Below are 18,640 nucleotides of genomic sequence, written 5' to 3'. Positions count from 1 at the left end.
AGAATTAATTTTCTACGAATTTGATTTCGAGACCTCAGGTTTAGAATTTGAGGTCTCGAAATCAAGCATCTAAAAGCACACAACTTCGTGTGATAAGGGTGATTTTTTTTTCATTATTATCTTGCAACTTCGACGACCGATTGAGCTCAAATTTTCACAGGTTTGTTATTTTATTCATATGTTGAGACACACCAAGTGAGAAGACTGGTCTTAGACAACTACCAATAGTGTCTTTAATAACACAAATCGTATACGACAACCTTTGTTAATTTTTGTAGAATGTCTTTTGCTGAAGATGTGTCTCATCCAAAATACTCTGCAACGTTTAGTTTTCTTAAACAGAAAATATATAATAATTCACATTGATTGGAAAAGTTACAATTGCAGTGATTGATTGGGTCACCTGTTCGTCATTTTGACATTTTAGTCTGTATCCTTGACTTGTGAAGACAGAAAGTTCAATGTTGAAGATCTTGCTTGTGAGTACAGACATCAACAATTGACATATGGCATTTCAAAACACTTCCCCGTCATTTAAGAACGATGTCTTGGTATATTGGTCCGTCGACCATGAAAACAAAGCTCGATATACGGAACTAGACGTTTAGACGAGTCGTTGAAATGTATATCGTAGTTTTAGTGTGACGGTGTTTTACGCTAGCTCGATACAAAGAGCAGGATTGCGACAAACTTAACGGCTTGTCTACGAGTCTATAACGTCACCCGCAAGTCTGGGTTGTAGAGAGGCGCGACACCTTTTTGGGGGGAAATGTTTGTAAATATTTTCTCAAATCAGCTAGAATTCAGAGTCGATGTCTGGGAACAACCTTGAGAAGGCCTCATTTGAATTGTCAGGACCATTTTATTTCTGCCATTTATGTCGAGTTCCCCCCAAATAATAACAATCAAACAGGTTTTAGATAACAGGCAAATTAAATGCAAAAAGGTTCTGCCAAACGAGATTCTGTTTTTCACTACTGAGAAGTACAAATAAACAAAATAATAAATCTCTTGACAATGTATGAAGCCTGAAAGCCTGCAGACGCTAATGAGTTATCAATTCAATGACGTACATGACGTAACACCAGGTCCGGCGCCATCTTGGACTGTTATCCGTGCCATCTTCGGGCGGCATGTCCTGCCAGGGTGGATTTCACAAAAAGTTAGAACTAGTCTTATCTCGAGTTAGGACGAGTTACTCGTCTTAACTTAGAACTAGCCATACGTTTTTAATATCTCCTAGGACTAGTACTTTGTCAAATAATGACACTAGTGTCTTTAAACCAAAATCTCATCGAAGTTAATACTTCGTTATATATTTAAAATAAAATGCACAAACTTTAGACAATTCTACAGCATATTGACAAAGTTTTGAGTAAAACTGCAACGAATAGCATTTTTGTCCGAGTGGGCCATCACTCACCTCCCAAGAACTGGACCGACTCCCAGGCGAGGGACTCACCGGTCCTCGTACGGTGTCAGGTTAGAGCATGGAGGAAGGAATTTAGAGATAGGGACAAGCATATCACAAACTAGCGGGTTCCGTTACATCCAAATCAAAACACAATCAAGCCGTTTCGCCAGGTGTCAAAACCAAAGCCTGCGGTCCAGCTGAAACCTTCCCCACCCTCGAAAACCTGCGCTCTGTTTATACCCAACGTGAAACCCTACGACTATTCCATGCTGTGATAAGATGGCAGTTGCTGTAGACTTGTGGACAAGTCGTTAAATCGGCCCCACGCGGTAAGATAGTCGAGTTGTAGCGGTGCTCTCGCGAGATCACTGCTCTCGCGCGAACCGCTGGCTGCCCGATGGTAGAAACCGGGGAGCCAGCAGTTCCGCTACAACTACAACTCGACTATCTTACCGCGTGGAGCTGATTCAACGACTTGTCCACACGTCTAAAGTTGCTGACGAGGTGACGTATACAGGTCATGACCCCGTTATGAATATTCATTATGAAGATTCCGGAAAACAACCACGTGAAACTACTTCTATTTCACACTTGAAATCATCTTTGTAAACGTGAACCAATCAGGATTTCAGAAAGAGCCAGAAGACTGTGACTAGCTGTTAATTTTTCTGCGACGATTCTTCTACATTGAATTTGCTTTGACAGAAATAGTCAGGCGGCAGAACCCAAGCCACATAATAACACCACAACAGAACATTAGAAGCTACGCCGAGGCCCTAACTTTTATATAGCTGCTTTAAAAGCCATTGGACACTTTCGGAACAGAAACAAAACTAAAAGTTCACAGATCTACAAATAACTTACAGGGTTTACAGAAGGTAATGGTGAAAGACTTCTCTTGAAATATTAGTCCATGAAATGCTTTACTTTTTGAGAAAACATTAAAACAATATCAGTTCTCGATATCGAGAGTTACGGATTTATTTTAAACACATGTCTTGACTTGGCGAAACGTGCGGAAACAAGGATGGGTTTTCCCGTTATTTTCTCCCGACTCCGATGACCGATTTAGCCTAAATTTTCACAGGTTCGTTATTTTATATATAAGTTGTGATACACGAAGTGTGGGTCTTGGACGATACTGTTTACCGAAAGTGTCCAATGGCTTTAAGCAAAAGTACAAGCTAAGTACAACGAAATTGTGCTTAACAGAGTATAAAGGCTACCAGCCATACATATACCATGCACCATTTCTGACTGGTATCCTGCTAATTTTCTGCTTAGCAGGAATGTGTTCAGCAAAACTGCTTCAGCAGCTCTATGAACTAGGCACAGGTGCGTATAAAAAGAAAAAAAAACGATTGAGCGATTCCCGTGATTAATAATTTAATTATTATTATTATTGTAATCTACCGTGTAATGCTTTACAAGATGCTGTGGCGCAATTTGCTGCCGATCGGAACAGGAACACCGGGGCGAACCCCCTCTCTTTTCGACAAGTGCACTGGGTTCTTTTACATGCGTTACATAACACATGGGACCAACGGCTTAATAACGTCCCATCCGAAGGACGAAGCATTGGTCAAGTGTCTTGCTTAAGGACACAAGTGTCACGGCTGGGGATTCGAATCCACACTCTGCTGATCAGAAGCACCAGAGTTTGAATTCGGTGCTCTTAACCGCTCGGCCACGACACTTCGATTGAGATCGAAGGACTAGCATGTCGAGTCTAGTTTGAGGCACCGCCACTCTCTCTCCATGTCTGTCAGTCAATGAGCTTGCATATCGAGGAACAACCAAACCCCGGCAAATCTTTCAACAGATTACGAGATATTGAAGAAGCATTTTGTTGATCGGACAGCTTAAAATACTTGCCAATCAACTATCAGTGCTTGTGGTATTTTATTTAATCAGTGCACCGCTTTAAACTACTGTTTATTTAACTGCTTCCGTAGCATTGTACATCACTCACTAGTACTTGGGAAAAGTAAACTTATTTTCATCCTCAAGTGTTCACTAAACACATCAATCAACCAGCCTCTGAAATTTCCATCATCTAAAAAAAGTGGATCCCGTTTTGGTGAAACCTGGGGAAACGATTGTGATTTGTTTTTCGAGGTGAAGGGTTATTTCCATGCGGCAATCGATATAAACAAAATGTGGGTTCGAATCCTGGTCTTGATACCCGTCTCCTTAAAGACACTTGACACATTTGGTAATTGTCAAAGACTAGTCTTCTCACTTGGTGTATCAATTGGTCGTCAACGTTGCGAAAGAATAATACAAGAAAAAACACCCCTGTCGCACAAGTTGTGTGCTTTCAGGTGCTTGAATTCGAGACCTCAGCTGACGTCTCCTCAAAAACTACAATACTTCAGATGGGGCCGCGTTTCTCACAATGTTTTATTTCCGTTGAATTTATTTATGTTAACAATTATTTTGAGTAATTACCAATAGTATCCAGTACCTTTAAAAGCGCAGAGTTCGCTATGAAACGACAATATGAAAAGAGAGAAACCAAAACTTAGCTACAACTTGCAACTAGATACAAGCTGGATTTTAATATTGAAACCTTCTCAGTAAAGTGAAACAAAACAAGGTTGGATATACATACCACAGTCCAAATACACTGTTCGTTATTCCACATCCAAAAATTCAGAATGAGTAAAGTTCCAAGACGTTGGTAAAGAAAAGAAGTCACTGTATCTGACAGTGAAGTTTGATGTTCATCGCCTACCAGCCCGTCACAAAATCTACCGAATGAAGACCAGGTGCTCTGTTGATATATCTTACTTTATATCAGCAGACTAGGGAGTCACCTCGATGGTACACATCGATGAGGTAGCATGGATTATTAGATGGATACCAGTGTTACTTGGGGAGTACGCTTGTTTGTGATTAGTATTCATCCATCGAGAATGACGTATTGACACCCCCACAGTGTACGCGTTATTCGTTGGGGATATCGATTACTGGTGAAGTTGGTTGAAGTGAGGGGTCGTGATAGAATTCCAAGAGGCCAGCAATGCATGGGTGTGGCTGCGACAAGTTCTTTAAATTCTGGCTAGCTGTTTCAGATTCTCATCCCAAGTGTCCGCGCCCACCCACAATGATTGGTATATTTTTCTTTTAGTGACATTTGAAAGAACTAAGTGTACATATTATACAGTGCAGTACGATAAAGCGTTTGTCAGGGACAATATTCTAATATGTTCAGGTGTCCGAGTAGCCTGAACATCTGACGTCATACTTTGAGGCGCGTGAGTTACGCCCGAGAGTTTTGCCCTTGAGCCTACGTCAAGATCCTGTCGGTCACGTGGTACGGAGGTACCGTTGATCTCGCATTCATTTCGCAGTCAAATTCTACGTACACTTTTACAAACCAAACGTTCATTATATGGATGTACATGTAGTGTAATACATGTACGTTGTATCCAATAATAATGCTGGTTCTGTGTAACCAACACCTGTGCTTGTAAACCCATGTGGATAAAGACAGGGGACCAGACTTGTGTTAGAGGGGCTTGTGGAAGATTGATTCTGACGTGTTATCATCCTTCTGTAATGCTAGGAATTGATGGGTGGGGTTGGAACACTCAGAGACCCAGCCCATTTTAAAGCCAACGGTACGCATGCGTGTCACTTTAGATTTCGCGCGAAGAAGCTCCGAGGAGACGAAACTGTAGTATTTCGGTACCATAAAAGAGACCAAGGACAAATCAAAAAGGGACATTAAAAGGGGAATTTTAAAGACTGGGGTGCTCCAAAATGACATTTTTGTACAAATCCTATGGGATAGGTTAACTGCAGGGACAAAGGAAATAACAAAAGAATGCCCCGCAAAGATACATTGGGAATTGGTGCGTGACGATGTGGGTGTGAGCTTACGTGAGTGTCCTTGTGGGGTATTGGAACTATGGACCCCACAAGGGAATTCATTGATCAACCTGGATCCTACAGGGGAATTATTTAGAAAAGGGTATACAGACGGAAATAGAAGGGCCCCGAAAAACGAAGTGTTAAGCTGAGAACAAAATGATTCCACATAACGTAGGGACTTGGAACACTGTGTGGACTTACACACGTCCACATAGTTTTTTTTTTACAGTGTTGAAGAATAGGATTTTTAAAGGAATGTCCACACAGTGACTGCAAAACAGAGCTGCGTGCGTGTGTGATCACCTGTGCAGAATACCCGAGCGTGAATCATGGCCACTAAAAAAACAAGTTATGTAACTCGGGCAATCTTTGTAATTTTAAACACACTTCAATTCCGTCGTTTTTCCTTTTAATGATTAACACTGAATCTTTACTAGTGAAGGTATAAAGACACGACTAAGCATTACAACAGGGAAATGCAGTTTTCCCAAAGATATAACCACCATGTTTTGCAATATTATAGTTATATTACGTCAAAGATTGTGTTGCTAACAATAAAAGAAGAGAATAACAACAAACATGACTCAACCTGTACCCAGGGGTGAAGCAAATGGAACGTATCCCTTCTTGAAACTGCTATAATTAATAAAAGGAACAATCTAGGGACTCTGACGAATATGACACAAAAAGGCCTACATGCGAGTACGTGTGGTTTATCATGCACTGGTTTACTACAGCTCTTCCCAGGTGCACATTCTCCGTACATTATAGCATAAGACAAGTCCTCTCAGTTCAGATTAGTTCAGTTTTCAGCATGGTGTCGGGAGCTGTTTGCTATACAGTCCCAGTCTAGGTTACAGACTCTCACTGTGAAGAGGTCAGCCAGAGGTCATACAATTGTCATGGCTGCGTGGGCGCCGATTCAAAACGCATTAAGGAAAACTAAAGGGCTATGGATTAACATTATTGTAGTCGTCATAAAACTTGTTTTGATAATTATTGTTTGGTTCTTTCTTCTGACTCATATTATTTGAGTTATTTATGACATGTAGGGCGTGTGAGATATGGTGACGTCACAGCAAGTAGTGTCAGAATGACGCATGAGTTTCAAATAACTTCTCAACATGTGCAATTCGATATCAGCAGTCACCGAGACTCGATTAGCCAAATATGGACTTCATACTGCGAATAAAATTGAGTAATGGTTCTCGTTTGGTGGACGTTGTCGGCGCCCTTCGAGTTGTATATAGACCTTTTCGCAAATACCCATGGCGCAAGCGCTAACTGTTACATGTGGTGCATGATGGTCTAGCTTGCGATCAAACTTGATCGATATAAAGACCACCGTGTATTGCGATAAGGTCTATGCTTTGCATCCCTCTATTTGAACCAGTGTAACCAAATCGAGGTTTGGTAGTAAAAACTAGCCACCGCATTTTGAAACTGGTCAATATGAAACTGTTTTCATTATTTCACGAGAGGGCCGGAAAACTTGACAATAACACGGCGGTATAGACCTTAGACTCCCGCCAGAAATTCTCGTCCCGCACAATTTATACATCTGAATGTATCACAGTCATACAAGCTAACGGCTTTTCAGTGACGGATTTTGAAACATTGTTGCCAATCGTTTGTCTGTTGTTGCAGACTTTATTATTTAAAAAGTCCCAGCGACAACGAAAAAAATACTTCGTTTATACACAATAAAGTCCATTGTATGACAATAAGAAGCACGTGACAACATTTTGCGTCAACACGAGTCCAATCTCATCAACAAAACATTCCTAACTGGTAAATAATTTATTTAAAGCAGAGATTTATAAACGATCTAATAACACGGGTTTGACATGTGACGTAAACTTTATTTAGAGGTTTGAAAGTTGAACATTGTTTAACCTCAAATTCGGTATACATACATTTCCTTTTAAAGGAACACGTTGCCTTGGATCGGACGAGTTGGTCAAAACAAAAGCGTTTGTAACCGTTTTGTATATAATGCATATGGTTGGAAAGATGTTTTAAAAGTAGAATACAATGATCCACACAAGTTTGCCTCGAAATTGCGTGGTTTTCCTTCTACTGTGAGAACTAACACGGTCGGCCATTTATGGGAGTCAAAATTTTGACCCCCATAAATGGCCGACGTGTTAGTCGACGAGGTAAAAGGAAAACCACGCAATTTCGAGGCATGTTTGTGTGGATCATTGTATTCTACTTTTACAACATCTTTCTACCCATATGCATTTTATAAAAAACGGTTACAAACCCTTTTCAAAGACCAACTCGACCGATCCAAGGCAACGTGTTCCTTTAAAAGGTGTTTAGTGTATAATAGTGTTTTAAAGACAGTGGACACTATTGGTAATTGTCAAAGACTAGCCTTCACAATTGGTGTATCTCAACATATGCATCAAAAAACAAACATGTGAAAATTTGAGCTCAACCGGTCATCAAAGTTGCGAGATAATAATGAAAGGAAAATAACCCTTGTCACACGAAGTTGTGTGCGTTTAGGTGGTTGATTTCGAGACCCCAAGTTCTAAATCTGAGGTCTCGAAATCAAAAACGTGGAAAATTACTTCTTTCTAGAAAACTATGGCACTTCAGAGGGAGCCGTTTCTCACAAAGTTTTATAGCATCAACCTCTCCCCATTACTCATCACCATGTAAGGTTTTATGCCAATAATTATTTTGAGTAATTACCAATAGTGTCCACTGCCTTTAAGGCAAACTACAGAAGGAAAAAAAAAATTATGAATCATACTTGATGAATCATACCAACCCATGGTGAATGCGTACCCTGGACAAGGTTATAAAGGTTTCCGCAGCCTGCTTTTACAATGACTAAGTATACCTATGGACCCAGTCGTAATGTTGTTGTGTTTTCTCTCAAAAGGGTTTACCAGGTTATCAACAATGGATCCCAAACATGAAGAAAAAAAATGCCAGACATTGTCAAAATCCATTTTTTTTTTATCCAAAGGAAGTAAACAAGTGAGAGACTTAAAAGGTATGTTGGAGTTTGATGATTGTTAGATAACGAATCGTTTGTGTTAAACACAAATATTTCAGTCTAAGGGGGTATGCACTTATGAAAGTACGTCAGAGGGTCATTGGGGTCGTTTAAAGGTAGCCTAAATGACTTTCTGAGCTGGTAAGTAGGTCGCCAACTATAAGGATTACCCACCCCCCCCCCGTCCCCACCCCTTATATGCGCATGGACGAATGATTTTCGTAGGCATGACTTCATTTTTATAAACATCTTTACATTTTCTTTTTAAGTTGACCAAAAAACAAATGTCCCGTTGTTTTTGCTGAATAGCGTGTGGTTGGTAAAATATTTGCATGGGGTACGGGTAGTAAAATATTAAATTTGACAAGTGTCACACAATTTATCACATTTGATTCCTTTAAAGCCATTGGACCCTTTCGGTACAGAAAAAAAAAAAAGTTCACAGATTTACAAATAACTACCAGGGTTTACAGATGGTAGTGGTGAAATACTTCTCTTGAAATATTATTCCATGAAATGCTTCACTTTTTGAGAAAACAGTAAAACAATATCAATTCTCGTTAACGAGAATTACGGACTTATTTTAAACACATGTCATGACACGGAGAAACGTGCGGAAACAAGAGTGGGTTTTCCCGTTGTTTTCTCCCGACTCCGATGACCGATTAAGCCCAAATTTTCACAGGTTTGTTATTTGATATAGAAGTTGTGATAAACGAAGTGTGGGCCTTGGACAATACTGTTTACCGAAAGGGTCCAATGGCTTTAACCTGTCCTAAAAGAAATTGTAATTGTTTGTGAGATATGTATAGACCTATCAAGTAACATGATGACAAAGATCCATTGAACGGTATAGTCTATCTATCCATTCATAAATTAAAAACTGCATCATTTAAATAAATAAATAAAACAAAATCAACAACAACAGCAGCAGAATCAGTAGCAAGGAAGAATTTATTGTGACGCGGTCTAAGAACTAAGAACTATGTCACGTAATGTTACATAATTGTGTAACGAGACAAGTTAACATTTCATGAGCCAAGCTAGCCTTATTGTGTAGTAACGATAAAGTTAAAATTTTGACTCCACAAAATGGCCGACAGTGTTTCTTCGCGACGTAAGCGGAAAACCGTGCAATTTCGAGGCATGTTTGTGTGGATCATTATATTCTACTTTAAATTATCTATCTAACCATTTGCTTTTAATGACAAACGGTTTCAAACGCATTTTCAAAGACCAACTCGTCCGATCCAATGCAACGTGTCCCTCACTCACCTCGTGTAATTATGAGCTGCTGCAATTAATAATATAATAATAATAATAATAATAATAATAATAATAATAATAATAATAATAATAATAATACAGCATTTTTAAAGCGCACTAAATCTGTAGAACATTCAAAGGCGCTGGTCAAAGAACAAGAAGAAAATTTCATTCAATATCTGCATAGGCTAATCTGAAGAGATGGGTTTCGAGAGAATGTTGGAATCGAGAGATGTCATGTGTGTCCTTGATTAGGACTCCCTCTTAAAATAAATGCCAAGACGCTGTTGTCATATTATGACAAGTCTGGTCATATAGTCTCTATTTACTTCTCCCAAAGATGTCAGGCTTCCGCGCTGAGGAAGATGAACAATAATGCCCGGGCAAAACACAGCAGTCGACCATCACCAAGGGCCACCCACTTTAGAGAAATGCAAACAACATTCAATAACATTCTCTTACGAAATGTTAATTGGCAATTTAGAAGTGAGCGGAGACGATCGAACACATGAGGTTTGTTATTGTATGTTGCTATATAAACATCTTTATCAGTTACTTATTATACACTAGCCTGATACGAAAGGCACTGGACACCTTGGGTTTTGTCAAAGACAGTATTCTAAGGCCGTGTCCGAATTGGCGATTTAGGCTACAGCTACGGCTAGGGCGCGCGCGTCTGACAGACGCGCTGATCTAGACGTAGCTGTAGCCAAAGTCGCCAATTCGGACACGGCCTTACTCTGTGAATCCCAACAAACGAATAATAACAAATCTGTGAAAATGTTGACTCAATAATTGATCATCGAAGTTGCAAGAGAATAATTAAGGAAAAAATACCCTTGTTGCACAATTTGCGTGCTTTCAGAAGCCAAATTAAAAAGGCTTCATGCCTGAAGTCTTTAAATATTTGTGTGAGAAATTACCTCTTTTCTCTACTTGGTAGCGAGCAATGAGCTGTTGATAGTTTAAAACATTGTGAGAAACGGCTCCCTCTGAAGTAACGTAGTTTTTGAGAAAGAGGTAATTTCTCACTCAAATATTAAAAGACTTCAGAAGACTGAAGTTTTTTAGGCATATGAAAGCAAACAATTTGTGCAGCAAGGGTGTTTTTCCTTTCATAGTTCTTTTAAACATTCTATGACCAAATAGTCAAAATCTTTACAGATTGTTTATTTAATGCACTAGGTTGGGAAACTTGGCCCAATTTAATAGAGCTGCTTATTAAGCACAAAATTTTGCTTAAGCAACAAAATCCTTGCTTAGTAAAATCAGATTACCAGCCAAGACTCCACTCAATTGTTATGCTAAGTAAACAACAGCTAAACACCAGTCACAAGCATTGTATATGGCATGGCTTTTTGACCGGTAACATGTGTAAAATAAGCGAGCTATTTTCGTGCTTAAGCAACTTTTTTTGCTTAAGCAGCTCTATGAAATTTGCCCCAGGTCTTTGACAATTTACCAAAGGTGTTTAGTGCCTCTAATCCCTTTTATTGTACTAAAGGGGGAAGGTGTTAGTATTTGCAGTCAATCTGGGTGTCTCTTTTGAGAAAAGAAATCAACATGACATATTCCCGTCCTTCGTCAATGACATGTTTATAAGTGACATGCTTTGCCTGTCACTCTGTCAAGCATTTTCTGCCCAGTCAACCATGATGCTTTGTTGTTCCATGCTTCAGCAGACTTGTGATCGAAGGAAAGAAATTCACCACCCAATACATGATGAAAGTCAAATACTTCAGACCCCCAAGCAGCTAACACCATTTTTAAAACAAGATGTTTACACAAACTAGCTTTTGAAACCCGTGAAGCGCTTCGTCTACATTACCTTTAGCGTGTTTTGAACAGTCTGTCTCCTCGGTGACGAGGTTTGGGGTTGAGGCAGATATGAGGTTATGTTTGTGGGACCCCGCAGTTATTTTGACAAGTCTTGAGCAAGATACCAGACACAATCTTTACATAAGGTATACAACGGCCCTTTTCGAAACCACGGCTTGGGCTTTGGACTCGGCTTCAGGCTCCCTCGTCTGAAGTCCCGAGCCCTTAGGCAAATGTACGCGCAGTTGTCAAAACAACCGTGTAGCCGAATCCAATTCCGAAGCCATGGGGATAAGAAATGATACCTTTTACATAACTCTTTACTCCGAAGTGAAATGTTTCTCAAAATGCTTTATACTATCGCAATCTGCTGTATGCGTAAGCTTCTGACCAAAGATTTAGTGCCGTTCACTTTAAAGGAACACGTTGTCTAGGAACGGACGAGTTGGTCTTTGAAAAGTGTTTTTAACCGTTTGTTATAAAATGCATATTTTAGAAAGATGATTTAAATGTAGAATACAATTATCCACACAAATTTGACTCGAAATTGCGTGGTTTTCCTTTTACTTTGTGAACTAACACGGTCGGCCATTTATGGGAGTCAAACAACTGCCTGTAAAATGCCTGTGTTTGTTTTGCCACAGGACTAGGGAAAGTACTGGATACAGAGCTCTACACACGTCGGTGTAATAAGGGTAAAACCAAAATTAATGTAATATCCTTTGACACAAATTTAACATCTATTACAACTGTGAAGGTATTCGACCTTGTGTGGGTAGGAATGAAGAAAAAGTGATCGGTCTCGACTTTGGGCTGTGCCACCCGTGGGTTATACAAGACAGTTGAAAACGATGGACAGGTGATCAACGGCAGTACTTGACTTTTAGCCCTTCTCCCTCCCCAGCTTTGCTTCATCTTTCAGGGGAAGGAACAGCAATGTTAAAAAATAAATAAATAAATAAATAAAAATAAATAACCTGCGAGAATGTGCAATAATTGTGCATACTACTACTAGTAATAATCATAACATAACTTATAACACATCCACCGTGATAGAGTGCCCAAAATTGTAAATTATACGTGGAAAAAGACAATGAATCAATCCACAAAAGAAAGTTATAGTTAAGAAAGAACAAAAAACTATGTCAGTTGGTATATTTAAATCAGCGCTGTTTTAATTTTTAAGTATACAATACTATCAAAATAACAATTATATTCAATAAAATAACTACTTTTCGAAAGTTATTCGTTGCAAAGGGCACAGCTTACTCTTATTGGACCAAGGCACCATAAAAATTAAATAATACAAACACAAATGAATAAATAAATAAATAAATAAAATTTAAAAAGGGGACATGAGAGGCTAAAGGTTTTGGGTGATTTTATAGCGCTGTTCAGTTTATAGGCAACAAATGCATCGTATTTAATCGCTCATTAAAATTGTTTAAGTATTCAATGTTGCTAGTGTGTGTGTTTCAAAGAGGGATATTTCAAAGGATCTAAAAAGGCAAGTGTAAGCCAGAAATACTTTGCGATGAAACCAAAACCATCGAAGTGTTAAAAACTTAAAATAATATACTGTCTTCGGAAACGGCTATTGCTTGCGGCTACTGGCTACGACTATTGACTACAGCAACAGTGTTGAAGGAAAGGCATTTTTCGCAATCCCCTGGCATGCCACAGCCAATCATCCTGAAGCCGACATACACACGGCACAAATATAAACGGTATACTCGTAACGCTAACGATCTGTTTTGAAAGTCAGTTTCGGGTAGACCTCCAATTGTGAAATCTTCTATAGACTCCTAATAAAGTTGACAATAACACCAAATCAATAATGAGGGCTTGGGGCTGGGCGGCATTCAATGAAGTTGGAGTTTGAGACTCATGGAACCACGGTATGCGCTCATTATGGGGGGTTTACATAACTAAAGTGCTATGCAAATATTTATCGGATGTACATCGGGAACGACATGGCTGCAGAATAATTTCACAGAAATTGTTCAAGTTGTTTTCATTGAAGGTTTTTATGTTTGCCGATAGTTACTGCGGTGTTGAAACATACGAAGTTAAAGACATCCAGGAAGAAACTTTTGTAAGATTTTTTTTTGTTGGGGGGAGGGTTATCATTTATAGGCCTACTGCCAACAAATCATTAAATAAATACGCTTCGATTTATGTTCATTTGAGCTTATTTATTTAAGAAACTTTTAAAGTATGTTATTTATGTTGTCATTTTTATAAAGACAGTAAATAAAAACAACACTAGTTTTCTTTATTATGCTCATGCTGTTGTTGTTACGGCGAGTTCAATTTCAGTGACAATACTCCAAATGTGCCTAAAAATTAACATAAATTTTAAAAAGTGTATACACGACAAAAATATTAATAACGTGCCTTTCAGTTCTTAATATGAATAAATATTAGGTATGAACCTTTTTAAAACACTTACCTTCAGTCCTCCCAATCGTTAAGAGATAAGAAAAGATGTCTCTTTGTTGAATCAAACTGTCTTGTTGTCTCTTCGTTTAAAAAAACAAAAATGTTTGCAGCTGGACGTGAACTTCAGCGGTGAGAGCTCTTCTCTAAACCACACAACCCTCTTGTCCAAGTTCCAATCTAAAGGTATTGATATCAAACACAAGCTCCTTGCATTTTAGTCAAAACGAACCCTGCAATTATTCCCCTTTCAGTTCACAGATTAAGAAAACGGTTAAAAATTTAAACACAATTCCTTATGGTTGAGTGTTCAGCCATGTAGTCAAAATCCAACAAGCTCCAGCTATAGGGATACCTCACTGAAGACCGTCTTGAGATGGACTGTGTTAACTCCAGCGTCCCGGGTGCAAGCCAAGTCCCCACTTCTTCCCGGGGGCCTTTTCTGTACGACGTCCTCACTCTACAAACCCCTTGTGACATGCAAAAGCAGCGGTGCTGCGACGCAGCATACACTGCATTCAGCACTATCCAACCCTATGCGAGCCAGCCACGCACCACTAATTTCCACTCAAAACATGAATGTTTTATAGCAATACCACCAACCAAAGACAAGTTGACTTTCTTTTCGCCCAGGTTCACAATATTACTTTGTTATGTGTGTTTTTATCCGCCACACCGGGGGATTTTGGATTCCCTGTTGTTTAGCTGCACGCCACATGCCGAATGCCTCGCGATATTATGCCCTTAGTGTTAAAAATAACCAGAAGTTGATTTAGAAATACCAATGCAGCATGTTCAGTTTCAAAAAGGACGGGGACAATTTATTATGTTCAGAGAACGCGTGCGTTCTAAATAATGAACTCCACTTTGCGCACCAGTCAATTAAAACACCTGAAAGCATAAAAGTAATCGTTGGTTACGTCATGATTTTCATACTCCTCAAGTTGTTTAATTAAAACACGTTCATGTGGCCTTTTAGAGAAATGAATACTTCATGCGCAATAATACATTGTGATCCACCAACGGAGTACAGCCAGACATTTTGATTTGGGTGGGCGGGGGGTAAGCGGGAATGATGGTAGGCCCCTACTTTTTATTTTATTTTTTTATTTTATTTTTTCATTATTCACAAACCCTGTAAAGCTAATCCTGCCACTAATCATGCCTTATTATACACGTCAAATGAGGGCGCCTGGCAAACATATTTTTATGAGTCTGATCGCCATTTCTCAAGTCTGATTTTGGTTTTTGAACCCAAATTGGGCCCTAAATATACCCCAACCTTCATACTGAATACCAACTATCGATTTAAAATCTATACCTTCGGGTCTAAATTCCACTTGAGTAAGGGGCGGTGTGTTACGAAAACAGAGGGTACGGAACTGCAAGCGTAAGAAAGTATAGCTTAATTTTTTACACTTCTTATTGTAAGTCTTCACGATTTCGAATCTCACCTTAGTCCGTCATCATCCTCTTATGTGACAATATTATGCAATACCTCAATAGGTCTAAATCCACCAAACATTTGCCCAGACAGAAGACGGGGACTGCAGTGGCCCCGAAAACAAAACAAAATCTAACTGGATCCTAGAAAGAATACACTCTGCATTATACCTGATGGTCTATAAGTAATATGATGACATCATTCACGCTAAACAACAGAACTTCCCCTGCTTTGTTGTGTAATTGTTTTCATGATCTTTGTTTGTGGGCTAAGGAGTTGAAAACCCCCCTCTGACTTTATCGATCGAGGTCTCCGGTTTCTTTTGGCTTCCACCACCCCCGTCAAAACGCTGAGGTCACCGCTCGTCTGATGAGGCGGACAAAACACGCTGAAATTGATCGACTACTAAGGACCTCGCTCTTTCACTGGGTACTGCTAAAAAAAAATGATAATGTTCGGTATAGTATTAACTGATAGGCAGTCTTCATCTTAAACATTCGCACCTTTGCATTTTTACGGTCTGTATATGTATGGGACAGAAAATGAATGACAAAAAATTGACTTTGGTACGAACTTTGCAGCATTATCTGTAATACTTTTTTTATTTATGTATAACTCATTTTGAGAAAGCTTTTACTTCGAAGTAGGCCTAACTGTGGTTATGAAAAATATATATCAACTGTTATCCCCAAACTTATGAGAAAATATGAGAAGCGTTACTGACAGTAACGTTTCTCAGATTGTGTATTCTAATTGCAGATTATTCAACTCGTATGACTTCTCCTGTTTGACAACTATGTAAAATTGTGCCCTTTGCATGGAATCTGTTACACGTTTGTGGTTCTGACATGCACTGCATGACTCCAGGACACTTTTGACAGCAAGGCCTGCTCCACTGACAAAGTCCAAATTCGCGATGTTTTTTTTTCCTGTGATATTTTCCTCTATTATTTTTTCCTCCTGTGAATTTTCCCACCTGTATCAAACTCAATGCCCCCGTCAATATTCCTTGAGGGTAACTGAGTAAGTAACGAGCATGTGGTGATTGCATAAACAAAACGCAATAACAAATTGCAAAAGGTGTATACTAGTAAATTTAACGAAAACAGTATGTAATCCCATTGCCTTTTTTATAACTAATCATTGCATTCACTGACAATACTGAGCAGTTTTGTGTTTGTAATATATCTTTTAAGCCGTCAGCCTTTGTAAGTTAAAGTTTATTATAAGACCAGCTTCCTACTTGGTCTGATATAAGACTTAAAGACACTGGACACTATTGGTAGTATGTCAAAAACCAGTCTGCTCACTTGGTGTATCTCAACATATGCATAAAATAACAAACCTGTGAAAATTTGAGCTCAATCGGTCATCGAAGTTGCGAGATAATAATGAAAGAAAAAACACCCTTGTCACACGAAGTTGTGTGCTTTCAGATGCTTGATTTCGGGACCCCAAATTCTAAATCTGAGGTCTCGAAATCAAATTTGTGGGAAATATTTCATTCTCGAACACTATTTGTCACTTCAGAGGAAACTGTTTCTCACAATGTTTTACATTATCAACCTCTCCCCATTACTCGTAATCAAGAAAGGTTTTATGATAATAATTTCTTTTGAGTAATTACCAACCACTGCCTTTAAAGATTCGGTCACACCATATTCTTTTAAGAAATCCATACATTTCAGATAGGAACAGCCTAAACAACAGGCTGGGAACAAATTATGACCACATACTCCAACCAAGCTACATTATTCAACTCTTTTTAGAAAATATTTTAACCGAAAGTAAGTCGACTTTAACACATAGCTAGCCCTAAACCAAAGCCATTTGCACCCGGAGCCCGGTCTATTTGTGGGATTATAACAGACCATCCAAAGCACTTTTGACAACAACAATAAGGGCACCCCACGAATTTTCATATCCTATTTTTTTGGTCACGTTCCATCCTTATTTGTATTTTTATGCCTCGGGCAACTGTAACCACAAGGTTGACTTTTCTTCAGTTTTCCCCCAGCTTGATTTCATTATTAGAGTGTAAAGGGTTTTTGACAGCTCAGAGTAGAAAATAAACAAAAATCTACACACAATGTAAGTTGAAATGGGAAACTTGAGTCCATGAGCCAATAGACATGGAACAACATCAGCTGCTCTAGAATTGCAAAGGTCGTGGGCTCGAATCCCACCCTAGTAACATGCCTGTGATTTCGGACAAGTATACTGGGCCCAATTTCATAGAGCTGCTAAGCACGAAAATTTACTTAGCATGAAATTTCTTCCTTGATAAAAACAGGATTACCAACCGAATTTCCTTTTTGTTGCATTTTCCTAGTTACTGGTATTCAGCTGTTGTATGCTCATCTTGAAAATCACATAGAAATTTGGTTGGGAAATCCTGTTTTTATCAAGACAAACATTTCATGCTAAGCAAATTGTTGTGCTTAGCAGCTCTATGAAATTGGGCCCAGGTGTCCCAGTGAATTAGCTATCCCCGGTGATTATGTGCCCTATGATTATAGGCCTCAATGAGAAAATTATTGCTATAGAAATTTACAATTAATTTTATATCGTGACAGCGTTTTTGTTTTTCTTTTGAGCAGCATACTTCTTCTGCCTATTTCTACTTCATAATAATAATAATAAAATCGACGTCTTACATAGCGCACGTATCTACAATACAAGGTACTCAAGGCGCTGAGTATAATTATACAAACTTTCAGAAAGATAGGTTATTGCAGAGATGAATTTTAAGACCAAATTAGTTAGCACCTTATAAGGAGTTACGTCAATAGCAAGGGTTTTTAGAATGCACTAATTAATATTATTTCGATGAAAAAATCATCACCACGGATTAGGAGCCGCCCCCGTGACCGCAACAAAAACACAACTTGATCGACTCGTCTAAAATCGCCGGTGTCAGATGCAATTGTGTCCGCCATGCAAAACTGTCCGATCCGGACACTTTTGCATATGCAATCGTGTCCGGGGCTATGCAAAAATCGTCCGGTGGACGTATGTGACTGTACATGTATGTGCGCGCGTAAGCTAACGTGCATGGACAGCCTACGTTTACTTTTATTTTACAGTATGAATGCTCACGTATTATGCTTGCAGCGAATACACAACGGCCAAACATTTCCCGTGCATGACGACATGCACTTATAGCTTGTAAAAAAAATGGCGAACGTGTTCCGTCGACCAAGGGCGTTTAATTTACTGCATGGACGGTTTTGCTAAGGGCGGACACAACTGCATATGCAATTGTGTCCGGGCGGACACAATTGCATTATGCAGCAGCGTCCGAGTGGACACGGTTGCATTATGTGCAAAACCGACATTATTGCACATGCAATAATGTCCTCCGGAT

At 39.1% G+C, this 18,640-nt stretch overlaps 1 protein-coding gene across 3 annotated transcripts in view; it reads right to left on the bottom strand.

Moving 5' to 3' along the window:
- Positions 1–14,556, bottom strand: part of LOC139952419 (uncharacterized peptidase C1-like protein F26E4.3) — a 39,812-nt gene extending 25,256 nt beyond the window's left edge. The window contains exon 1 of one of the 3 annotated variants that reach the window (XM_071951543.1): positions 13,843–14,556. The gene's annotated coding sequence lies outside the window, so the exon portion shown is untranslated. Of the gene's footprint in view, positions 1–1,423; positions 1,590–4,028; positions 4,163–13,842 lie in introns of those variants that run through there. The other 2 variants (XM_071951542.1, XM_071951545.1) reach the window with 2 other exon arrangements.
- Between the last annotated feature and the right edge of the window lie 4,084 nt (positions 14,557–18,640).

The sequence above is a fragment of the Asterias amurensis genome, chromosome 20 (assembly GCF_032118995.1).
Source record: "Asterias amurensis chromosome 20, ASM3211899v1".
Classification (NCBI taxonomy): Eukaryota; Metazoa; Echinodermata; class Asteroidea; order Forcipulatida; family Asteriidae; genus Asterias; species Asterias amurensis.
The sequence above is the reverse complement of the archived record's forward strand: the minus strand, read 5'-3'. Positions and strand labels throughout refer to the sequence as shown.